At 44.4% G+C, this 27,063-nt stretch overlaps 1 protein-coding gene across 4 annotated transcripts in view; it reads left to right on the top strand.

Moving 5' to 3' along the window:
• Positions 1–27,063, top strand: part of LOC139537470 (cytospin-B-like) — a 181,356-nt gene that overhangs the window by 131,985 nt on the left and 22,308 nt on the right. The gene's annotated exons all lie outside the window — the stretch shown is intronic.

Below are 27,063 nucleotides of genomic sequence, written 5' to 3' on the forward strand. Positions count from 1 at the left end.
GAGGACGAGAAAAGAGAGACTTGGGAAAAGCAGGAGCTGATACAAAAAACACTGGTTGACTTGACAAACAAGCCGAACTGGCAACAGACAAACAGAGAACACAGGTATAAGTACCCAGGGGATAATGGGGAAGATGAGCGACACCTGGAGGGGGGGTATAGACAAGCACAAGGACAGGTGAAACAGACCAGGAAGTGACAAAAATACGATCTTAGGCTTTCACAAGGCAATTCAGAGAAACAGATCTTAATTTTAGTCCGCATAGAAAGGAGTCATGAGTGCATTCAGGTGCGTGTGCAGCAGCGAACATAATTTATAGACAAACATAAGCTTATTCTGTTCAGAGCAACCCAGGCTATGATGCCAGGTCATCTTGTAACTGTACATCAAACATAGTGATTATAAATGTTGACACTGTACAGATGGAGGATCTTAGTTTGATCACTCTTTTGTTGCTGAGAATTTTCCTGCATTTTCCTGTCGCGTCTTGAAACACCTTGGAGAACATAAATCCACTATCAGACGTCAAGATATCACCTCGCAAGTTGCTAGACACTTTATAGAACAAAATCATTCTATTAATGAATTGCATTGCGTCGGGATCTAAAAAGTAAATCCACCACGCAGAGAAGGTGATTACGACAACAAATGACTCCAAAGAGAAGCCATGTGGATATACTGTATAAATTAAGTTCTGTATCTCCACACGGGTTAAACAAAGAACTAGATTTCACCTCCTTCCTATAGGCCAAATTTAGACTGTTTTACAAGAACACTGTCCATATCAGATTTTGCATATCGTTTGTGAGTCAGTCCCACATATTTATGAATGGCTGAGCCTGATGTCCTTTGTGGTAAGCCGTCTCATGAATTGGTATAATGTATCCAAGTGAGCAGACACCTAAGTCAAATGATTCATGAATTGCCCTTCGTGCCCGCTCCCAGAGCCTATAATTCTGTATTTCTTTGTGACTAACTTGTATACAGGTAGACCAGAAAAGCCACATCCCTGATTGGAAGATGAGTGACAACCTTGATTAGAAGCACCTGCTGCTCATCGGTTGTTCCTTAAAAATGCTGTTTTGAATTAAAATTAAATTGTATCTATACACTGAAGGCTGCAAAGCCGAAACGTCTGTGTACGCTATCCCTGATGCAGTGAAAATAATATCAAAATCTAAAAATGAAGTAAGCTTTATGCAACGTCTTTTTGAGTGCGGACCCATTACACCTTTTGTTTGTCAGAATTTACGGGTTTTAAGCCTCTGGGAGAGCACGATGGTGTCCTTTCGATCACTTTAAAATGTCAGACTTTATTTGCTCTAACGAAAAATTGATTAACCCTTAAACAAAATGTCCATGAATTATAATAATTCACATTTCCTTTTGGTGCAAGGTTATTTTCCTGGTCTAGCAAACGGTTTCAAATTAATATCCTACATCTGTATATGACATGAGTTTTATGATATGGAAATGTGAAGTGCACATTTGGACTCACAGGTGTTTGGCTTTCTTGTATGACATCAAATCAGTATTTTAAAATACGTCTCATCTTTTGAAATACATCGAGTCCTCTTAATTTACATATTTCCCTCACTCAGACAACAAAACATTTGCAAAAGTTGCCCAATATCGGGAGGGATGGGGGGCAACTTCTTGTCACGTGAGGTGCTCAAGTTCAGAACAGCTGTCAGTCAAACCCATACAGATAGAGAGCTGTGAAGCGCAGAACCTGAACTCTGATGACATTCATAGCATGTTACTGTACAGCCACTGCGTTCCAATTTACGCGCTTATCAGCGCCCAAATCTGCCATTTTCAACCCGTATACGGGTATGAGTGTAAAGGGTTAACATTGAGTGTTGCATAATTCTGCAGACACATCTATTGTTTTTGTGTTAGGACAACAGCCATTCATGTCTAAATCATTCATTCATTGATTCATTTCATGTCTTCGGCATCATTTTCAAGCTCTAAAATTACATTCCAGTACTAGGAACGGATATGGCCACAGGCCTCCTCTGAGCACATGGTGGTCTGCCTGGTGAAAGGAAAAGGTTACTGCTAGAGCTGTGCCACAAATGAAGCTTAATATCAGGCCAGTAAAGGTCAGAGCAGACAACCAACGGTGTTCCACCATCATGGCCGACCGGGCTTGGTCCAACAGCGGCCCACTAATTACCTGCTAATGTCTGGAGACACACAGTCCTGTCACAGTCAAACACCTCTCCTTAAGGCTGCTGGCTAACCAGGCTGAGGCAACGTGTTGATAGTGTTACACAGAACAGGAGGTTGGGCAGTTGAGATCACCCTCCTCTTTCTACCTAACCGTCATTCTGGCTTGATAAAGGTTAGAGGGGGTTTATAAATCTTTCAACAGATTCTGATTCCCAGATCCCAGACTGTAACTTTAAAGGTTAGTGGGGTTTATATCTTTCAGTTTCTACAGATTCCAGTGTATTGTTCAGTAGGATACCTCTTTTGCTCCATTTAGTAAGGTGGGTCTTGAGGTGATATTTGCCTACTAACAGGACTCTAAAAGCTGTAATTCATGTTTTCAGAGTTGAAGAGGTAATGTAATTGGGATATAATTAACCGTCACTTTGAAGAGGCCGTATTTGACTAGCCCTGTAGGAATATTGAGTGTTTGTGTGTGTGTGTGTGTGTGTGTGTGTGTGTGTGTGTGTGTGTGTGTGTGTGTGTGTGTGTGTGTGTGTGTGCGTGCGTGCGTGCGTGCGTGCGTGCGTGCGTGCGTGCGTGCGTGCGTGCGTGCGTGCGTGCGTGCGTGTTCTCTCCGCTGCACGGTTCAGCTGAGGTAGGTGTCAGAAACTGTCATATATTATCTCATCTGTCTGTGGAGCCGGAATGGCCTCTCTCTCAGACAGCCCCTCCCCCTGGCCAGAGTGGAGGGGAGGGGTCAGCTCTCTCTCAGACAGCCCCTCCCTTTTTTATTATACCACAGCCATATTGTTATAAGGCCTGTGGTCAAACAAGACTAATTAAACTGAGATGGAAAAACAGGCACCACTGTAATGAAGAGGGGGATTATTTCCCATTTAAAATGAAAACCACTAAATACATTGTGTGTCCCAAATGGCACCCTATTCCCTATAGTGCATTACTTTTGACCATAGCCCTATGCGCCCTGGTCAAAAGTAGGAAATAGAGAATAGTGCCCATTTGGGATGCATCCTATGAAGCGCTAATCCTATTGGGGATATAGAGCATTATTACAACCATTTACTGTGGTCAATAATAATTACTGGGATGGATTTAATTTAATATGCTAGGATTGAATTTGTTTTAGTAGCTACTGTATTAGATCACAATACCAGCATAATAAAGCTAGTGTCTTTAGTGATCACGATAAAGGGCTAACTTTGGTAATATGTGTTTGATTTTGAACATCATCCTGTGATCCTGTCACATATAAAACTAAAAGAGGATGGCAGATTTAATGCAGTTTTTGATGTTGAAAAAAAATGCAACTGTCTAAAAGCGAAAATAGGTTTTTAGACAATTTTGCAAATGTATTGAAAATAAAAAACGAAATTACTTACACTCTATGAATGAATTACATTTTATTTTCGTATCAAATCGCCAATTGGCAACCCATCCCTTATGGTGTTAATTGACACATAAACAAACATTACAATAATTCACTGTGATAATTCAGTGATAATTCTTCTTCCTGTGTTCTCTGCAGTGCGCATCGCATAAAGACTGAAAAAATGTAAGATAAAAATCTATACATAATAGTAAATAAGCTTATCCAAACAATAATGATATACCTAGAGCAGTAAAAAAATATACATACAGTGCATTTGGGAAAGTATTCAGACCCGTTCCCTTTTTCACATTTTGTTACATTACAATCCTTACTCTAAAATGGATTTAAAAAAAAATAATCCTCATCAATGTACACACAATACCCCATAATGACAAAGCGAAAACAGGTTTTTAGAATTTTTGGCGAATGTATTAAACATAAAAAATAATAATACCGTATTTTGCTATGAGACTCGAAATTGAGCTCAGGTGCATCTTATTTCCATTGATCATCCTTGAGAAGTTTCTAAAACTTGATTGGAGTCCACTTGTGGTAAATTCAATTGATTGGACATGATTTGGAAATGCACACATCTGTCTAAATAAGGTCCCACAGTTGACAATACATGTCAGAGTAATGAGGTAATGAGGTCAAAGGAATTGTCCGTAGAGCTCTGAGAGGATTGTGTCGATGCACAGATCTGGGGAAGGGTACCAACAAATTTCTGCAGCATTGAAGGTCCCCAAGACCACAGTAGCCACCATCATTCTTAAATGGAAGAAGTTTAGAACCACCAAGACTCTTCCTAGCTTGGCCAAGCTGAGCAATCGTGGGACAAGGGCCGATGATCACTCTGACAGTGCTCCAGAGTTCCTCTGTGGAGATGGGAGAACCTTCCAGAAGGACAACCATCTCTGTAGCACTCCACCAATCAGGCCTTTATGGGAAAGTAGCCAGACTGAAGCCACTCCTCCACTTGGAGTTTGCCAGATGGCGCCTAAAGGACTCTCAGATCATGAGAAACAAGATTCTCTGGTCTGATGAAACCAAGATTGCACTCTTTGGCCTGAATGCCAAGCGTCATGTCTAGAGGAAACCTGGCACTTTCCCTACGGTGAAGCATGGTGGTAGCAGCATCATGCTGTGGGGATGTTTTTCAGCAGCAGAGACTGGGAGACTAGTCAGGATCGAGGGAAAGATGAACGGAGCAAAGTACAGAGAGGTCCTTAATGAAAACCTGCTCCAGAGTGCTCAGAACCTCAGACCTTGGTAAAGGTTCACCTTCCAACAGGATAACGACCCTAAGCACACAGCCAAGACAATGCAGGAGTGGCTTCGGGACAAGTCTCTGAATGTCCTTGAGTGGCCCAGCCAGAGCCTGGACTTGAACGCGATCGAACATCTCTGGAGAGACCTGAAAATAGCTGTGCAGCGACGCTCCCCATCCAACCTGACAGAGCTTGAGAGGATCTGCAGAGAAGAATGGGAGAAACTCCCCAAATATAGGTGTACCAAGCTTGTAGTGTCATACCTAAGAAGACTCGAGGCTGTAAATACTGCCAAAGGTGCTTCAACAAAGTACTGAGTAAAGGGTCTGAATACTTATGTAAATGTGATATTTCCGCAAAACACCAGTCTCAACGTCAACAGTGAAGAGGCGACTCCGGGATGCTGGCCTTCTAGGCAGAGTTCCTCTGTCCAGTGTCTATGTTCTTTTGCACATCTTAATCTTTTCTTTTTATTGGCCAGTCTGAGATATGGCTTTTTCTTTGCGACTCTGCCTAGAAGGCCAGCATCCCTGAGTCGCCTCTTCACTGTTGACGTTGAGACTGGTGTTTTGCGGGTACTATTTAATGAAGCTGCCAGTTGAGGACTTGAGGCGCCTGTTTCTCAAACTAGACACTCTAATGTACTTGTCCTCTTACTCAGTTGTGCACTGGGGCCTCCCACTCCTCTTTCTATTCTGGTTAGAGCCAGATTGCGCTGTTCTGTGAAGGGAGTAGTACACAGCGTTGTACGAGATCTTCAGTTTCTTAGAAATTTCTCGCATGGATAGTCTTAATTTCTCAGAACAAGAATAGACTGACAAGTTTCAGAAGAAAGTTATTTGTTTCTGGCCATTTTGATCCTGTAATCGAACCCACAAATGCTGATGCTCCAGATATTCAACTAGTCTAAAGAAGGACAGTTTTATTGCTTCTTTAATCAGAACAACAGTTTTCAGCTGTGCTAACATAATTGCAAAAGGGTTTTCTAATGATCAATTAGCCTTTTAAAATGATAAACTTGGATTAGCTAACACTACGTGCCATTGGAACACAGGCGTGATAGTTGCTGATAATGGGCCTCTGTACGCCAAATAGATATTCCATAAAAAATCTGCCGTTTCCAGCTGCAATATTAATTTACACCATTAACAATGTCTCCACTGTATTTCTGATCAATTTGATGTTCTTTTAATGGACAAAACATTTGTTTTTCTTTCAAAAACAAGGACATTTCTAACCAACCCCAAACTTTTGAACGGTAGTGTACATACATTGATACATACAGTACCAGTCAAAAGTTTGGACACAGTACTCATTCCAGGATTTTTCTTTATTCTTACTATTTTCTACATAAAATCTATGAAATAACACATATGGAATAATGTATTTGAGATTCTTCAAAGTAGCCACCCTTTGCCTTGATGACAGCTTTGCACAACAGCAGTCACAACATACATAACATATACAGATATATAAATACAGAAAAGTTTAACAGAAGGTATTTGTATGTAAATGTGATATTTCTGTTTGTCATTTTTTATAGATTGCAACAATTCCTAAAAAACGGTTTTTGCTCTGTCATTATGGGGTATTGTGTGTAGATTGATGGGGGGGGAAAGATTTAATCACTTTTAGTAACGTAACAAAATGTGGAAAAGGTCAAGGGGTGTGTACTGTATGTGTTGATATACCCGTACATCCCACCTGAGCCTTTTCCCCTTATATGGAGCCTGGCCTTGCCATGGCTGATATCCCTCTATGTATGCGCCCATTCAGGTGGTGCGTGCGTGCCTGCGTGCGTGCGTGGGTGTGTGTTGACGGCTCTTGCCACTGGCCATACTCTGACGACTAACAAGGTCAACCGTTGAGAGAGTTACCGGTAAACGTGGTAAACAACACACACACTGATGTGAGAGCTTGAGGTGGCCGTGCTGTCGCCATGGTGATGAAGAGCTCAAACCACCCCAGGGTAGAGGGGGATAAGGGGTAAACACAGCACTGTGGTAATGTGACCAAGATTAGTAGACACACACACTGGGACCTGAAGGATGTTCTCCATTGGTGTATGTCAACATCTGGAGGCGAGGCATGTGCTGGGTGGGACTGCTGTCAGCACACCTCAAATGTCAGCTTCTCAGAAGAGACAATCGATCAACCTTAAGGAGGCTCTGATTGACTGGGCCCTGTGGGAGATAGCTAGCCTCTCTGAGTGTAGGAGAGGGTTCGCTCTCACATTCACTGTTTGTGGATCTCACACAGACACATGCACCTCCACATGCACTTCAAACAGAGCTGATCATACTTATATGCCTCGGTCAAAGGCGATGCAGAAAACATTATCGTGACAAATGATCTGTTTGAATGACAATTAAATTATCTCAGTTGAACTGAAATCCACTGCTTGTCACAGACAGTTAATCACTTTCAATATAGTCTTTTAAATCAAAAGGTTTCATTCTGATAATCTTTTAGAACCTGTTCTGGTTTCCCAAGGATTTTTATCACAGTGGTCTTTGATGTTGTTTGGGTCAGCAAAACATTCAAAAAAAGCCTTGTTTATTGTTTAGGATGGGAACAATGAGGAGAAGAATGGCCTGGCTGGGAGTCTCAGTCTGGGCTGGACAGAACACAGGCTCAGCTGGGAGACACTGACGAGATTGGCCCCCCTCGGTCATCCGGCCCTCTCTGAGAAACAACACCCCTGCATGGCCTGGAGGGAAAGGGAGGGGGCAAGGGGGTGAGCTAGGACCCCCAGAGGGGTGAGGAAGAGTGAAGAGGCTAAGGAATGTAGGAGGGGTCATCTAGACATTAGAAGAACTATCTTGATTTACCCTCATATTAGTCTTCAAGACTGAAGTTTAAATAGTGGGAAATGTCTTCTTTGAAAATGACCTGATGTACTTGTATTGCATTGGATGCTGCAGATGCATAGGTTAAAATGCATCACTCTCCATACTACCTCAGTACCATATATATGGCAGATAAATACGAACTTCCTTAACCCAATTCAAACTGACACAAAGGACATAGTATCCCTGTATCCTATTTGACTTCTGCTACTCTTCTTAACACCCCACTAAGAGAGACAGAGAGGGAGAGAGAGAGGGAGTGTCGTGGACAATCGGTTCAAATATAACGCTTACAAGAACTTGTGAAATCAAATAGGCTTTTAATACAGAGTATAGCAAGCCTGGAATGGTCCGCGGAACACACACCGCTTTCCAGAGCCCCGGCTCCTGTATTTATCCACATATAGCATATGGGTCCAACCCATATGCAAATAACCATTATTCCCCTAATTCTCCTGCCACCATTATCTTTTAGTTCAGGCTTCCTGCTTGTTCACGCCTACTACCGCCCATATCTGCTTTCAGTTAGATTATAATGGTGGTAGGACCCTCTCTTATCCTAAAAATAATATATGTCTATCTATCCTATAGGCCTTCGTCTTTTTAGAAGCAGCTGACTATGGGTCCCTCTATCATTAGTGTGTCAGCAGACCATGGGTCTCTTCCTTTCATTAATGTGTCAATGTACTCTTTGTTTTGTTTGCCTTTATTGGAATCATCAGACATCTATGTCTCCCCTATCCTTAGTGTGTCCAGTTGTCTTAGGCGCCTATGTGTCTCCCTGTCTTCCTATGGTCTGTTTTTAATGTTCAGCTGTCCTATACGTCTGTGTTATCTATGTGTCTCATTTACTCCTACAGGAGGGAGAGAGAGATGATGCCGACAGACATGGCAGCTCTGTTTTTAGCCCCTAAGTAACTTCACAGTATTTTGTATTTTTTTGTTATTTCTTACATTATTAGCCCAGAATTGTTTTTATGTTATTACACACATCCGGAAATAACTTTTGGATATCAGAGTGGCGGTAACTCACCAGCATTACGACCAGAAATACGACTTTCCCGAATTGGAACCTTTGTATGTACCCCACAGGGCAATTTAACTTATTCCAGAGGCTGATCCAAGACGCCACAGGCGGAGAAGAGATATTCGGAGTTGTCACGCCCTGACCTTAGAGATCCTTATTATTCTCTATGTTTGGTTAGGTCAGGGTGTGACTCGGGTGGGAAATTCTATGTTTTCTATTTCTTTGTGTTTGGCCGGGTGTGGTTCCCAATCAGAGGCAGCTGTCTATCGTTGTCTCTGATTGGGGATCATATATAAGTTGTCATTTTCCGTTTGGGTTTTGTGGGATCTTGTTTTCTGTATAGTTTATTTTGCCTTACACAACTGTGCGCTTTCGTTTTTCACTTTGGTTATTTTGTTCGAGTGTTTTTTGAAAATAAATATCATGAACACTTTCCACGCTGTGCTTTGGTCCACTCCTTTCGGCGAGAGCCGTTACAGGAGTGAACTTCTAGTCCGACTCAGGAGGCATGCGCACCAACCACCGCTTCCAAGTATTTTACTCGCTAATGTTCAGTCCCTGGACAATAAAGTAGACAAGCTCAGGGCGAGGATCTCCTTCCAGAGAGACATCAGGGACTGTAACATACTCTGTTTCACGGAATCATGGCTCTCTCCGGATATACTCTCCCTGTCCATACAGCCAGCTGGGTTCTCAGTACATCGGGCAGACAGGAATAAAGAACTCTCCGGGAAGAAGAAAGGCAGTGGTGTATGTTGCATGATTAACTACTCATAGTGTGATTGTGATAACGTACAGGAACTCAAGTCCTTTTGTTTACCCAACCTAGAATATCTCACTGTCAAATATCGACCTCACAAAATAATTATCTTCGGTTATAGTCACAGCTGTGTATATTCCCCCTCAAGCCGATACCACAATGACCCTCAAGGAACTACACTGGACTTTGTGCAAACTGGAAACCACATATCCTGAGGCCGCATTTATTGTAGCTGGGATTTTAACAAAGCGAATTTGAGGAAAATGAACCCATTGCCTGTAGTACTCGCGCTTCAAAAATTCTCAACCATTGTTACTCTCCCTTCCAGGATGGATACAAGACCCTCCCCTGCCCTCCCTTCGGCAAATCAGATCACGACTCTATTCTGCTTCTCCCTTCCTATAGGCAGAAACTTAAACAGGAAGTACCCGTGCTAAGGTCTATTCAATGCTTGTCTGACCAATCAGAATCCATGCTTCAAGATTGTTTTGATCACGTGGACTAGGATATGTTCCGGGTTGCCTCTGAGAATAACATTGATGTATACACGGACACTGTGACTGAGTTCATTAGGAAGTGTATAGGGGATGTTGTTCCCACTGTGATTACTAAAACCTACACAAACCAAAAACCATGGATAGATGGCAGCATTCGCGCAAAACTGAAAGTGCGAACCCCCGCATTTAACCACGACAAGGTGACTGGGAATATGGTTGAATACAAACAGTGTAATTATTCCTTCCGTAAGGCAATCAAACAGGCAAAACGTCAGTACAGAGACAAAGTGAAGTCGCAATTCAACGGCTCAGACACAAGACACATGTGGCAGACAATCATCGATTACAAAGGGAAAACCAGCCACGTCTAGGACACCGACGTCTTGCTTCCGGCAAGCTAAACACCTTCTTCACCCGCTTTGAGGATAAAACAGTGCCACCGATGGTCCGCTACCAAGGACTGTGGGCTCTCGTTCTCCGTGGCCGACGTGAGTAAGACATTTAAGCGTATTAACCCTCACAAAGCCGCCGGCACAGACGGTATCCCTAGCTGCGTCCTCAGAGCATGCGCAGATCAGCTGGCTGGAATGTTTACGGACATATTCAATCTCTCCCTATTCCAGTGTGCTGTCCCCACTTGCTTGTCTACCACTTGCTTGTCCACCATAGTTCCTGTACCAAAGAAAGCAAAGGTAACTGAAGTAAATGACTATCGACCCGTAGCACTAACTTCTGTCATCTTGAAGTGCTTTGAGAGGTTAGTTAAGGATCATATCACCTCCACCTTACCTGACATCCTTGACCCACTTCAATTTGTATACCGCCCCAATAGATCCACAGATGATGCAAACGCCATTGCACTGCACACTGCCCTATAACATCTGGACAAGAGGAATACCTATGCAAGAATGCTGTTTATTGACTATAGCTCAGCCTTCAACACCATAGTACCCTCTAAGCTCATCATTAAGCTCGGGGCCCTTGTTTTGAACCCTGCCCTGTGCAACTGGGTCCTGGACTTCCTGATGGGCCGCCCCCAGGTGGTGAAGCTAGAAAACAACACCTCCACTACGCTGATCCTCAACACAGGGGCCTCACAAGTGTGCATGCTCAGCCCCCTCCTGTACTCCCTGTTCACCCATGACTGCATGGCCATGCACGCCTCCAACTCAATCATCAAGTTTGCAGACGACACAACAGTAGTAGACTTGATTACCAAAAATGACGAGACAGCCTACAGGAAGGAGGTGAGGGATCTGGGGAGTGGTACCAGGAAAATAACCTCTCCCTCAACGTCAACAAAACTAAGAAGCTGATCGTGGACCTCAGGAGACAGCAGAGAGAACACACTCCTATTCACATCGACGGGGCCACAGTGGAGAAGATGAAAAGCTTGAAGTTCCTCGGCGTACACATCCCTGACAATCGGAAATGGTCCACCCAAACAGACAATCTGGTGGAAAAGGTGCAACAGCGCCTCTTCAACCTCAGTAGGCTGAAGAACATTTTGGCTTGGCCCCTAAGACCCTCAAAAACTTTTACAGATGTACAATTGAGAGCATCCTGTCAGGCTGTATCACCGCCTGGTACGGCAACCGCACTTCCCGCAACCGCAGGGCTCTCCAGAGGGTGGTGCGGTCTGCCCAACGCATCAACAGTGGCACACTGCCTGCCCTCCAGGACACCTACAGCACCCGATGTGACAGGAAGGCCAAAAAGATCATCAAGGACATCAACCACCCGGGCCACGACCTGTTCATCCCGCTATCATCCAGAAGGCGAGGTCAGTACAGGTGCATCAAAGCTGGTACCGAGAGACTGAAAAACAGCTTCTCTCTCAAGGCCATCAGACTGTTAAATAGCCACCACTAGCCGGCTACCACCTGGTTACTCAATCCTGCACCTTAGAGGCTGCTGCCCTATGTACATAGACATATGTATCACTGGTCACTTTAAATGCAACACTAGTCACTAATAATGTTTACATAATGTTTAACTCATTTCATGTGTATATATTGTATTCTACTGTATTTTAGTCAATGCCACTCAGACAGTACTCGTCTTAATATTTATATATTTCTTAATTTAATTATTTTACTTTTAGATTTGTGTGCATTGTTGTGAATTGTTAGATACTACTGCACTGGTGGAGCTAGGAACACAAGCATTTCGCTACACCCGCAATAACATCTGCTAAATATGTGTATGTGACCAATAAAATTGTATTTGATATGAGAGAGAGAGAGCGAACACACAGTCCAACACAGCCTACTGAGCAGGCTTCTCTAGAGTGCTGCATCTGTAGTTACTTCAACATATTACGTACACTATATATTTGTATATATTTGACCTTGCCTGCTGCTCCGGGTGTTGGGGTAGGTTCTTTGTTCCTTGTCAATCATTGGCTTATTGGTGAAATCAGCAGTCAGACAATATCTTCTTTAAGTAAATAAATTAAACCTTTATTAATGCAATTGCAGATAGAAGTTGACAATGGAAACATAGCATGTGTGTTTCAGAGTAAGTTCTGCACCCCACCTAAGGGCGCAGCTGATTTTATACATGATCACTCCCTAGTGGTATGATCACCTACGTCAATGTACAGGTGAATTCGGAAGTTTACATACACCTTAGCCAAATACATTTAAACTCAGTTTTTCACAATTCCTGATATTTAATCTTAGTAAAAATTCCCTGTCTTAGGTCAGTTAGGATCACCACTTTATTTGAAGAATGTGAAATGTCAGAATAATAGTAGAGAGAATGATTTATTTCAGCTTTTATTTCTTTCATCACATTCCTAGTGGGTCAGAATTTTAAATACACTCAATTAGTATTTGGTAGCATTGCCTTTAAATTGTTTAACTTGGGTCAAACGTTTCGGGTAGCCTTCCACAAGCTTCCCACAATAAGTTGGGTGAATTGTGGCCCATTCCTCCTGACAGAGCTGGTGTAACTGAGTTAGGTTTGTAGGCCTCCTTGCTCGCACACGCTTTTTCAGTTCTGCCCACAAATTCTCTATGGGATTGAGGTCAGGGCTTTGTGATGGCCACTCCAATACCTTGACTTTGTTGTCCTTAAGCCATTTTGCCACAACTTTGCCACAACAATGACAGCTTGGGGTCATTGTCCATTTGGAAGACCTATTTGCGACCAAGCTTGAACTTCCTGACTGATGTCTTGAGATGTTGCTTCAATATATCCACATAATTGTCCTTCCTCATGATGCCATTTATTTTGTGAAGTGCACCAGTCCCTCCTACAGCAAAGCACCCCCACAACATGATGCTGCCACCCCCGTGCTACACTGTTGGGAAGGTGTTCTTCGACTTGCAAGCATCCCCCTTTTTCCTCCAAACATAACGATGGTCATTATGACCAAACAGTTCTTTTTTTTGTTTCATCAGACCACAGGACATTTCTACAAAAAGTACAATCTTTGTCCCCATGTGCAGTTGCATACCATAGTCTGTTTTTTTATAGAGGTTTTGGAGCAGTGGCTTCTTCCTTGCTGAGCGGCCTTTCAGGTTATGTCGATATAGGACTCGTTTTACTGTGGATATAGATACTTTTGTACCTGTTTCTCTAGCATCTTCACAAGGTCCTTTGCTGTTGTTCTGGAACTGATTTGCACTTTTCGCACCAAAGTACGTTCATCTCTAGGAGACAGAACGCGTCTCCTTCCTGAGCGGTATGACGGCTGCGTGGTCCCATGGTGTTTATACTTGCGTACTGTTGTTTGTACAGATGAACGTGATACCTTCAGGCATTTGGAAATTACTCCCAAGGATGAACCAGACCTGTGGAGGTCTACAATTTTTTTTCTGAGGTCTTGGCTGATTTCTTTTGATTTTCCCATGATGTCAAGCAAAGAGGCACTGAGTTTGAAGGTAGGCCTTGAAATACATCCACAGGTACACCTCCAATTGACTTAAATGATTTAAATTAGCCTATCAGAAGCTTCTAAAGCCATGACATCATTTTCTGGAATTTTTCAAGCTGTTTAAAGGCACAGTCAACTTAGTGTATGTAAACTTCTGACCCACTGGAATTGTGATACTGTGAATTATAAGTGAAATAATTTGTCTGTTAACAATTGTTGGAAAAATTACTTTTGTCATGCACAAAGTAGATGTTCTAACCGACTTGCCAAAACTGTAGTTTGGTAACAAGAAATTTGTGGAGTGGTTGAAAAACGAGTTTTAATGACTCCAACCTTAGTGTATGTAAACTTCCGACTTCAACTGTATATATGCAGCAATATGCTGAGGTTACCTTATAAGGTAACCTAGTACAGTAGCTTCTCTGAATGCATTAGCATTGTCCACTGTCACACAAGATCAAAATGTCTAAACCAGACAGTGGTTACTTGCAACAGCTAGGCCTTAACCACAAAGACCAATATAGATGGCTTTTGCAACGTATAGTGGCAGAGTTTTTAGGCACATAGCAACAGTATCTATTATAAGGCCTGCAGAAAAACATATGAATCTTACGGTCCCCTTAATCAATAATGGGGAGGGTCTTTGGGACACTAACCCCTTCATGTGTGTCCCTGTCCGGCACTGGCTGCACCTTTCTTTCAGGCTGTCATTGCTCATGATGATGATTCATTGCATGACCCATTACTGCTGCTTCCCTTTTCTTTGTTTTGCCTTTCTTTGTGTTTTTTCTTTGTTCACACACTCTACTCAAATAGAGACAGACAGAGAGAAACAGAGAGAGGGGCTCAGGGCTTAATGGTAGTAGTAGGGACACTGATGGAGAGTACCTCATCAGTCGTACAACTCTCAGTAAATGTGAATGTCGACTTTCCTGCTTTAGCAGACCAGACTGATTGGTTTTACCTGTGTGTGTGTGTGTGCGTGCGTGCGTGCGTGCGTGCGTGCGTGCGTGCGTGCGTGCGTGCGTGCGTGCGTACGTTCTCCATCATCAGGCAGTATGAGTGTGTGTTTTCTCTCATCGGTCATGGAGCCCTCAGAGAGTGAGAGTGTGTGTGCTCCATCATCAGCCAGTGGGCAGTGGATTTCCTCTCTACACTTCAGCACCATAATGTGATAATGGCACACTGTCATCTGGGTGTCAAGTGTCATAATAACAGGCTGGCTTTCACCCACTTACTATAGCTATTATCTACACGTTATCCACTTGCACTTTTTTACTGTCACAGGAAGTTAGATAACACTTGCAGTGAATCCTATTACTCTGTACAGTTTTATTGTGACTCCAATGGCAATGTGCTTATTTGTTTCTATATAAATACATTTTCTTGTGAAACTGGGGCCAGTGTGGTTGATGTAAGAGAGAAAAAAACATTGAGAGATGACTGTTGGTTTGTGCTGTAGTGTAGAGAGCTTTATTAAAAGTATTGGAATACAGCCTTCTCTGTTGTCTCAGCTGCTGGCGATATTGTATTTTGAGGCCTTCTGACTGGCTGGCTGACATGCTGACTGGACCTCTTAATGCAATCATACTGTAGATGTTATTTTAAAGCTGGATTGCTGCCAAAGCAAGTGTTTAGGCTTGCTATCAACCTCATGCTCTCTCAATCCATCTCTCTTTAACCCCTCTCCCCCCTTTCTCTCTATCCATCTCTCTCTCACCCACTCCCCCCTCTTCTCGCTCTCCCTTCCTCTCCCTGTCGCCAGCTCTCGCTTTCCCATTCTCTCTCTCACTCCCACCCCCTCTCACTCTGTCTCTCTCTCTCTGTCTCCCTACCTCTCTCTCTCTTTGGTTCTTTTAACCGGGCTGCTCAGTATTCTGTGTGGAGCGAGATGTTTCCTGTCGCTTGATGCTGTGTTTGCTTTTCTGAGCCTGGTCCCAGAGTGCTCATCCCGTCTGCTGTTGTTTTAACATTCATGGCGCCCCTCTCTCCCCCTGTCTCTCCCCATCCCCCCGAGCATGGCCTGGCCAGACCAAGATGTAAGTCTGTGCTCCACACACACAAAGGCACAAACACGCAGAAAGACTCACAGCTGTAATCGTGCCAAAGATGCTTCTACAAAGTATTGAATAATTATGTAAATTAGATATTTCTGTATTTGAAAATAAGAGTAGCAAGGCTATATACAGACACCGGTTAGTCAGGCTTATTGAGGTAGTATGTACATGTAGGTATGGTTAAAGTGACTATGCATATATGATGAACAGAGAGTAGCAGTAGCGTAAAAGGAGGGGTTGGCGGGAGGTGGGACACAATGCAGATAGCCCAGTTAGCCAATGTGCGGGAGCACTGGTTGGTCGGGCCAATTGAGGTAGTATGAACATGGATGTATGGTTAAAGTGACTATGCATATAAGATAAACAGAGAGTAGCAGCAGCGTAAAAGATGGCCTGGGGGGGCACATAATGTAAATAGTCCGGGTAAGGCTGTTCAGAAGTCTTATGGCTTGGGGGTAAAAACTGTTGAGAAGCCTTTTTGTCCTAGACTTGGCACTCCGGTAACGCTTGCCATGCGGTAGTAGAGAGAACACTCTATGACTGGGGTGGCTGGGGTCTTTGACAATCCATTTTTAGGGCCTTCCTCTGACACCGCCTGGTATAGAGGTCCTGGATGGCAGGCAGCTTTGCCCCAGTGATGTATTGGGCCGTGCGCACTACCCTCTGAAGTGCCTTGCGGTGAGAGGCCGAGCAATTGCCGTACCAGGCAGTGATGCAACCGGTCAGGATGCTCTCGATGTTGCAGCTGTAGAACCTTTTGAGGATCTCAGAACCCATGCCAAATCTTTTTAGTTTCCTTAGGGGAAATAGGCTTTGTCGTGCCCTCTTCACGACTGTCTTGGTGTGTTTGGACCATTCTAGTTTGTTGTTGATGTGGACACCAAGGAATTTGAAGCTCTCAACCTGCTCCACTACAGCCCCGTCGATGAGAATGGGGACGTGCTCGGTGCTCCTTTTCCTGTAGTCCACAATCATCTCCTTAGTCTTGGTTTAGTTGAGGGATAGGTTGTTATTCTGGCACCACCCGGCCAGGTCTCTGACCTCCTCCCTATAGGCTGTCTCGTCGTTGTCGGTGATCAGGCCTACCACTGTTGTGTCGTCTGCAAACTTAATGATGGTGTTGGACACGTGCCTAGCCATGCAGTCGTGGGTGAACAGGGAGTACAGGAGGGGACTGAGCACGCACCCCTGGGGAGCTCAGGTGTTGAGGATCAGTGTGGCAGATGTGTTGCTACCTACCCTCACCACCTGGCGGCGACCCGTCAGGAAGGCCAGGATCCAGTTACAGACCAGGTTCCTTAGCTTAGTGATGAGCTTTGAGGGTACTATCGTGTTGAGCTGTAGTCAATGAATAGCATTCTCACATAGGTGTTCCTTTTGTCCAGGTGGGAAAGGGCAGTGTGGAGTGCAATAGAGATTGCATCATCTGTGGATCTGTTTGGGCGGTATGCAAATTGGAGTGGGTCTAGGGTTTCTGGGATAATGGTGCTGATGTGAGTCATTACCAGCCTTTCAAAGCACTTCATGGCTATAGACGTGAGTGCTACGGGTCGGTAGTCATTTAGGCAGGTTGCCTTTGTGTTCTTGGGCACAGGGACTATGGTGGTCTGCTTGAAGCATGTTGGTATTACAGACTCAATCAGGGACATGTTGAAAATGTCAGTGAAGACACCTGTCAGTTGGTCAGCACATGCCCGGAGCACACGTACTGGTAATCCGTCTGGCCCCGCAGCCTTGTGTATGTTGACCTGTTTAAAGGTCTTACTCAAGTCGGCTACGGAGAGCGTGATCACACAGTCGTCCGGAACAGCTGACGCTCTCATGCATGCCTCAGTGTTGCTTGCCTCGAAGCGAGCATAGGAGTGATTTAGCTCGTCTGGTACGCTCGTGTCACTGGGCAGCTTGCGGCTGTGCTTCCCTTTGTAGTCTGTAATAGTTTGCAAGCCCTGCCACATCCGACGAGCGTCGGAGCCGGTGTAGTATGATTCAATCTTAGCCCTGTATTGACGCTTTACCTGTTTGATGGTTCGTCGCAGGGCATAGCGGGATTTCTTGTAAGCTTCCGGGTTAGAGTCCCGCACCTTGAAAGCGGCACCTCTACCCTTTAGCTTAGTGCGAATGTTGCCTGTAATCCATGGCTTCTGGTTGGGGTATGTACGTACAGTCACTGTGGGGACGACGTCCTCAATGCACTTATTGATAAAGCCAGTGACTGATGTGGTGTATTCCTCAATGTCATCAGAAGAATCCCGGAACATGTTCCAGTCTGTGATAGCAAAACAGTCCTGTAGTTTAGCATCTGCTTCATCTGACCATTTTTTTATAGATCGAGTCACTGGTGCTTCCTGCTTTAATTTTTATTTTGTAGGCAGGAATCAGGAGGATAGAGTTGTGGTCGGATTTACCAAAAGGAGGGTGAGGGAGAGCTTTGTACGCGTCTCTGTGTGTGGAGTACAGGTGATCTAGAATTTTTTCCCCTCTGGTTGCACATTTAACATGTTGATAGAGATTTGGTAGAACTGATTTAAGTTTCCCTGCATTAAAGCCTCCGGCCACTAGGAGCGCCGCCTCTGGGTGAGTGGTTTCCTGTTTGCTTATTTCCTTATACAGCTGACTGAGTGCGTTCTTAGTGCCCGCATCTGATTGTGGTGGTAAATAAACAGCCACAAAAAGTATAGCTGAGAACTATCTAGGCAAGTAGTGTGGCCTGCAATTTATCACAATATACTCTACTTCAGGCGAGCAAAATCTAGAGACTTCCTTAGATTACTACCCTGAATCTGCAGGTAGCTAGCCAACCAGGTTTAATGTTAGCTAACTAGCTAAAATTAGGCAATAACTAGCCATGCAAATGGCTGAGATACAAATAATATTACTACACAGATCATACACTTAAAGTTAGCTAGCGAGCTAACAGTAGGATTTAACTTGAAATGAAAACAACTTTCTGACAACATTTGAAAAAATATAATATCTGAAAATGTAGCTAGCTAGACTATCTTACTCATATACATCGATGGACGCTTGTCCCTCTCTGTCACGGATGCCATGGTTGCCCTTAGATTGAAGATGTAATCCGGAGACAGGTGTTTTATACAACAGCCTTCTGGGTGTTTTCTTTTTGCAATCAAACACCAGAATTTTTCTACATCCCCTTGGCTATCATACTCTAATTCCACCAGGCATTCCACTGATTTCAAAACTCGGTCCTCCAGAAAATGGAGAGCAACACTTTTGCAGTTCTACTAGGTGATATCTTTCAAAAAAGCAGCGTTAGAAAGGATTACCTACACATAGTGACCAGCTCATGTTAATGGTAGAATGGAGCCAAAGAGGATGGCTGATGTTTTACATGCCCGTAATCCATTGTGCTATTTTCTTTTTGTGTGTTGTTTGTAAAAACAAATGTGTACTTATTTTGTACATAATGTTGCTTCTACCGTCTCTTATGACCGAAAATAACTTCTGGACATCAGAACTGGGATTACTCAACACAGACTGGACAAAGCTTTTTCCTTTAACGAGTCCGACGAGAAAGATATACTGCTCTCCCGGGAACAGGCCCAGATCCACGTCATTTGCGTGAAGAAAAGACAGAGGAAAAGAGGACGCAGATCAGGGTGCCTTTTGAGAATCTGTAGGCGAGCGAGTAAACTCCCATTGCCATCAATTCTACTTGCTAACATGCAGTCATTGGAAAATAAAATGGATGACCTCTGATTATCCTACCAACGGGACATAAAGAACTGTAATTTCCTATGTTTCACTGAGTCGTGGCTGAACGACGACACGGACAATATAGAGCTGGAGGGATTTTCATGCACCGGCAGAACAGAGAAGCTACGTCTGGTAAGACGAGGGGTGGGGGTGTGTGTCTTTTTGTCAATAACAGCTGGTGCGCGATGTCTAATATTAAAGAAGTCTCGAGGTATTGCTCGCCTGAGGGAGAGTACCTTATGATAAGCTGTAGACCACGCTATCTAGCAAGAGAGTTCTCATCTATATTATTCGTAGCCGTCTATTTACCACCACAGACTGATGCTGGCACTAAGATCGCACTCAACCAACTCTATAAGGCTATGAGCAAACAAGAAAATGCTCACCCAAAAGCGACGCTTCTAGTGGCCAGGGACTTTAATGCAGGCAAACTTAAATCAGTTTTACCTCATTTTTACCAGCATGTCACATGTGCAACCAGAGGGAAAAAAACTCTAGACCACCTTTACTCCACACACAGAGATGCATACAAAGCTCTCCCCCGGCCCTCCATTTGGCAAATCCGACCATAATTCTATCCTCCTGATTCCTGCTTCCAAGCAAAAACTAAAGCAGGAAGTACCAGTGTCGAGGCTCAATACGGAAGTGGTCAGATGGCACGGATGCTATGCTACATTACTGTTTAGCTAGCACAGACTGGAATATGTTCCGGGATTCATCCAATGGCATTGAGGAGTATACCACCTCAGTCATCGGCTTCATCAATAAGTGCATCGATGACGTCGTCCCCACAGTGACCGTACATACATATCCCAACCAGAAGTCATGGGTTACAGGCAACATCCGCATCGAGATAAAGGCTAGAGCAGCCGCTTTCAAGGAGCGGGACACTAATCCGGACGCCTATAAGAAATCCCACTATGCTCTCAGACGAACCATCAAACAAGCAAAGCGTCAATACAGGATTAAGATTGAATCCTACTACACCGGCTCTGACGCTCGTCGGATGTGGCAGGGCTTGAAAACTATTACGGACTACAAAGAGAAACCCAGACACGAGCTAAATGTCTTTCATTTTCACTTTGAGGCAAGCAACACTGAAGCATGCATGAGAGCACCAGCTGTTCTGGATGACTGTGTGATAACGCTCTCGGTAGCCGATATGAGCAAGACCTTTAAACAGGTTAACATTCACAAAGTCGCGGGGCCAGACCGATTACCAGGACGTGTACTCAAAGCATGCGTGGACCAGCTGGCAAGTGTCTTCGCTGTCATTTTCAACCTCTCCCTGACCGAGTCTGTAATACCTACATGTTTCAAGCAGACAACCATAGTCCCCGTGCCCAAGGAAGCGAAGGTAACCTGCCTAAATGATTACAGCCCCGTAGCACACACGGTAGCCATGAAGTCCTATGAAAGGCTGGTCATGGCTCACATCAACAGCATCCTCCCGGATACCTTAGACCTTCTCCAATTTGCATACCGCCCCAACAGATCCACAGATGACGCAATCTCAATTGCATTCCACACTGCCCTTTCGCTCCAGGATAAAAGGAACACCTATGTGAGAATGCTGTTCATTCACTACAGCTTAGCATTCAACAACATAGTGCCCACGAAGCTCATCACTAAGCTAAGTACCCTGTGACTAAACACCTCCCTCTGCAACTGGATCCTGGACTTCCTGACGGGCCGCCCCCAGATGGTAAGGGTAGGCAACAACATGTCTGCCACACTGATCTTCAACACTGGGGCCCCTCAGGGGTGTGTAGTTAGTCCCCTACTGTACTCCCTGTTCACCCACGACTGCATGGTCGAACACGACTCCAACACCATCATTAAGTTTGCTAACGACACAACAATGGTAGGCCTGAACATCGACAACGATGAGACAGCCTATAGAGAGGAGGTCAGAGAACTGGCAGTGTGGTGCCAGAACAACAACCTCTCCCACAATGTGAGCAAAACAAAGGAGCAGGTTGTGGACTACAGGAAAAGGCGGGCCGATCAGGCCCCCATTAACATCAACGGGGCTGTAGTGGAGCGGGTCGAGAGTTTCAAGTTCCTTGGTGTCCACATCACCATGATCTATTATGGTCCCAACACACCAAGACAGTCGTGAAGAGGGCACGACAACACCTTTCCCCCTCAGGAGACTGAAAAGATTTGGCATGGGTCTCCAGATCCTCAAAAAGTTCTACAACTGCACCATCGAGAGCATCCTGACTGGTTGCATCACCACTTGGTATGGCAACTGCTCGGCATCTGACCATAAGGCGCTACAGCGGGTAGTGCGTGCGGCCCAGTACATCACTGGGGCCAAGCTTCCTGAATCCAGGACCTAAATAAAGGCGGTGTCATAGGAAAGCCCATAAAATTGTCAGAGACTCCAGTCACCCAAGTCATAGACTGTTTTCTCTGCTACCGCACGGCAAGCGGTACCGGAGCGCCAAGTCTAGGACCAAAAGGCTCCTTAACAGCTTCTACCCCCAAGCCATAAGACTGCTGAACAATTAATCAAATGGCCACCGGACTATTACATTGACTCGTTACCGGTACCCCCTGTATATAGCCTCGCTATTGTTATGTTATTGTGTTACTTTTTATAATTATTTACTTTAGTTTATTTGGTAAATATTTTCTTAACTCTTCTTGAACTGAGGGCCTCCCGGGTGGCGCAGTGGTCTAGGGCACTGCATCGCAGCGCCCAGGCTCTGTCGCAGCCGGCCGCGACCGGGAGGTCCGTGGGGCGACGCACAATTGGCCTAGCGTCGTCCGGGTTAGGGAGGGTTTGGTCGGTAGGGATATCCTTGTCTCATCGCGCACCATTGACTCCTGTGGCGGGCCGGGCGCAGTGCGTGCTAACCAAGGGAGCCAGGTGCACGTTGTTTCCTCCGACACATTGGTGCGGCTGGCTTCCGGGTTGGAGGCGCGCTGTGTTAAGAAGCAGTGCGGCTTGGTTGGGTTGTGTTTCGGAGGACGCATGGCTTTCGACCTTCGTCTCTCCCGAGCCCGTACGGGAGTTGTAGCGATGAGACAAGATAGTAATTACTAACAATTGGATACCACGAAAATTGGGGAGAAAAGGGGCAAAAAATATATATAATAATAAATAAAAAAACTCTTCTTGAACTGCACTGTTGCTTAATGGCTTGTAAATAAGCATTTCACGGTAAGGTCTACACTTGTTATATTCGGCGCATGTGGCAAATAAAGTTTGATTTGATTTATAGGCAGAAGCGTGCTACATGGCAGACCGAACTATGGCAGACCGAACTATCCGAACTTATCTCTCGGCATGTCCAGCCCATCTATTATCTCAACCAATCACGGCTAGCGGGACGGTTCCTTTTTCCGTAGCTAAACCAACTAGGCTCGTAATTTAACAATTTTATTTGTATTTACAGATGGCATACGAGTTTGTAATTAAGGCACATGAAAGTGTTTCAGAAGGCATGTCTGCCCAAAAAACACATTTAGATTTTTTTTTTTAAGTTTGTGTTCAAATGGCTCCCCTGTGAAGTAGTGACGTGCAACAAATGCCTAGTTTCCCGGGAAACGAGTCACAAATGTGGAATGAGCCAAGGGGTATGAATTCTTTCTGAAGGCACTGCATATGTAAACAATCGTTCCTCCAAAGGATCATTCTATGGATCAAAAATCATGGTCTTGTTTTGTTTTGTTTTGTTTTGTGAGGAATCACCCAAATAGAAAATGATGAATGAGTGAATCTGAATCAGTTTCTCGTGAATCAAGAGCTTCATCTCAATGACAACGTGAATCAAGAGTTTCATCTCAATGATGATGTGAATCAAGAGCTTAATCTCAACCCACTGTTCCCCGGGCACCGAAGACGTGGATGTCGATTAAGGAAGCTCCCCGCACCTTAACTGCCTTGCTCAGGTGCAGAATGACAGATTTTTACCTTGTCAGCTCTGGGATTCGATCCAGCAACTGCTCTAACCACTAGGTAGTAATAAAATGTTTCTTTCTATCCTGTAAATTCGACCCAGCAGCAGCATCTGTTATTGAGCACTGCAGATAAAGTCTACATCCCAAATGGGACCCTATTTAGATCACTACTTTTAGATCCAGACTTTTGGTAGTGCACTGTATATAGATAGTGAATAGGGTGCCATTTGGGATGCAACCAAGGTTACCGTTCGGTGACTAGAAAGGAATGCAGTGCAGCCTTTGAGCCTCCCCTGTCCTCCCAGAAGCCCTGTGACAAGATGCCCATCTGGACAGACAGCGGGACAACTAAGTGACAAGGTCCTGGGTCCAGGCAGGGTCCCTGCTCTGAGAGGGGACATCTGATGGCCAATCAAAGGGGAGTGATGGGGTGTCAGGTCTCAGGGGGACCTACAGGGATCATACCCAGGGGAGAAAGCTCTCTGGCTGGGTGCCCTGTTCCCAACGTCCCCTATGGATCTGGAAGCACATGGAAGGGAGAGGGGGACACAGGAAATACCTCTCAATCCAACTGGGATCTGACTGGGAGTGTAACGGCTGTCTGAGGAGTAGTAAGGATCGGAGGACCAATGCGCAGCGTGGTACATGTTCATGCTCTTTATTAAAACAATCGAACACTGAAACAAAACAATAAACGACACGTGAAATAACCAACCGAAACAGTTCCGTGTGAAGTACACAGACACAGAAAATAAACACCCACGAAACACAGGTGGAAAAAGGCTACCTAAGTATGATTCTCAATCAGAGACAACTAACGACACCTGCCTCTGATTGAGAACCATACCAGGCCAAACGTAAAACATAACATAGAAAAACGAACATAGACAACCTACCCAACTCACGCCCTGACCATACTAAAACAAAGAAATAACAAAAGAACTAAGGTCAGAACGTGACAGGGAGAGTGCGTAGATGAAAGATGGAGAAAGCCCTTGTCTTTCCTCAGAACTCTGGCATCTCTTATCATATGTTTGACATGGTGGATGAGGTGCTGTGTGTGGATAACACACATATAGGCACGCTCACACCCACACAATCCCCTGGACATGCTGCAGTGCATGTTTCAGCTGTAAGACACACTAAAATATGGATGAAGGGTTTATAGGAATAAGACAAGACCCTCTTAAAAAACATTAAAGAAACATGGCGGTTTGATGAGAGGTATTCTCTCACGAGGTGACTAAACGGGCACCTCTGGGCTGTAGATATTGTTGTAAATAGATTGTTGCAAATGGATTGTTGTAAATTGCTGTACATTGCTATTGTTGTTGTTGTTTTTAATTGCACTGAGTGCATGTGAAGTGTCGATCTTGCCCAGATGTCATCATGCTGCAAAATGAGGACCAAAACGGAAATAAGCCTGTGGGCTTTACTGTGTTTTTATCCTCAATCATTTTTAATGCATGCAATGTTGTCTCCGGCTGGAGCAGCCTACTGCTTTCAGTTATGCAATAAATGAAATCTATCAACCAGCAATAAAAGTAACTCTACGATTGAAACATGACCTAGCATATTGATCAGCTATGGACAGGGTATGTAGATTAAACAACCCCATTAGTTTTCATTTGTGTGTTGCTCCATATGTTTAATATTAGCCTCGTGAAGCTGCCTCATCCCGCGAGCTTACATCTGCAACATTCATATAAGCTCACCAGATCAGGCGGCTTTGTGAGGCTACTTTAATGTGAGAATGCTGTTCACTGACTACAGCTCAGCGTTCAACACCATAGTGCCCACAAAGCTCATCACTAAGCTAAGGAACCTGGGACTAAACACCTCCCTCTGCAACTGGATCCTGGACTTTCTGACTGGTCGCCCCCAGCTGGTAAGGGTAGGCAACAACACGTCTGCTACGCTGATCCTCAACACTGGGACCCCACAGGGGTGTGTGCTTAGTCCCCTCCTGTACTCCCTGTTCACCCACGACATCGTGGCCAAACATGACTCCAACACCATCATTAAGTTTGCAGACGACACAACAGTGGTAGGTCTGATCACCGACAACGATGAGACAGCCTACAGGGAGGAGGTTAGAGACCTGGCAGTGTGATGCCAAGACAACAACCTCTCCTTCAATGTGAGCAAGACAAAGGAGCTGATCGTGGACTACAGGAAAAGGCCCCCATTAACTTCGACGGGGCTGTAGGGGAGCGGGTCGAGAGTTTCAAGTTCCTTGGTGTCCACATCACCAACGAACTATCAGGGTCCGAACACACCAAGACAGTTGTAAAGAGGGCACGACAACACCTTTTCCCCCTCAGGAGACTGAAAAGATTTGGCATGGGTCCTGAGATCCTCAAAAGGTTCTACAGCTGCACCATCGAGAGCATCCTGACCGGTTGCATCACCGCCTGGTATGGTAACTGCTCGGCATCTGACCGTAAGACGCTACAGAAGGTACTGCGTACGGCCCAGTACATCACTGGGGCCAAGCTTCCTGCCATCCAGGACATTCACCCCCCCCCCCCACATTTATTTTTTGCGCTGCTGCTACTCGCTGTTTATTATCTATGCATAGTCACTTCACCCTACTGTACCTACATGTACAAATGACCTCGACAAACCTGTACCCCCGAACATTGACTCGGTACCGGTACCCCCTGTATATAGCCTCGTTATTGTTATTTTATTGTGTTACTTTTTATTATTTTTCACTTTGGTTTATTTGGTATATATTTTCTTAACTCGTCTTGAACTGCACTGTTGGTTAAGGGCTTGTAAGTAAGCATTTCACAGTAAGGTCTACACTTGTTGTATTCGGCGCGTGTGAAAAATAAAGTTTGATTTGATTTAATTTAGACCACATGGAGGATTCAATAAATCCGATTTTTATATGAATAAAGACTTGCTAAAGAGCAAATATTCTGCATTTTGACATGTTCCTCTGTGTACCCACTGTGATTTTAACCCACTTAACACCAACATTACTCCAAGTTTTCACCATCATTATAAAGCCCTAGATATTTTGTGGTTTGACAGTCATTTTTGAAGATTATTATTTATTTCATGTGATTAGTGATTCATTTTAAGGTCAAGAAAACCCATCCATGAAATTAAATGAACTAAATGAACTATTACTTTTAAAATATTTTTTTCCAAAGAAACATTGAACATCTAATAGTCAAATCATAGTGTAAAAGCAGGTGAGTTGGTTCTACTCTTTTTGACCATTTTCCGGTATTTTGTGGCGGAAAACTGAGTAGGTCGAGCATTACACATCAACACTGATACCCATAGATAGACAGGCTAGAAATGTTTAAACAATTGTGTTTTTTTGTGAAGCTTGTATTCAATTGCCCCTCCCTGTTGCACACAAAAAGCTTCCATTTCCCCTGTCACAGGGCATTTATGGCCGTCAACCCTGTTACAGTCAACCCTGTTACTTTATTTGGCACTTACTATAGTAAAAAAAATGTTTTTTACTTGAGATGAGGAAATATGTTTTTTATGAAGTTGAACATGACAGAATGTTCTTTATGG

This window comes from Salvelinus alpinus, chromosome 13, assembly GCF_045679555.1.
Source record: "Salvelinus alpinus chromosome 13, SLU_Salpinus.1, whole genome shotgun sequence".
NCBI classification, from domain to species: Eukaryota; Metazoa; Chordata; class Actinopteri; order Salmoniformes; family Salmonidae; genus Salvelinus; species Salvelinus alpinus.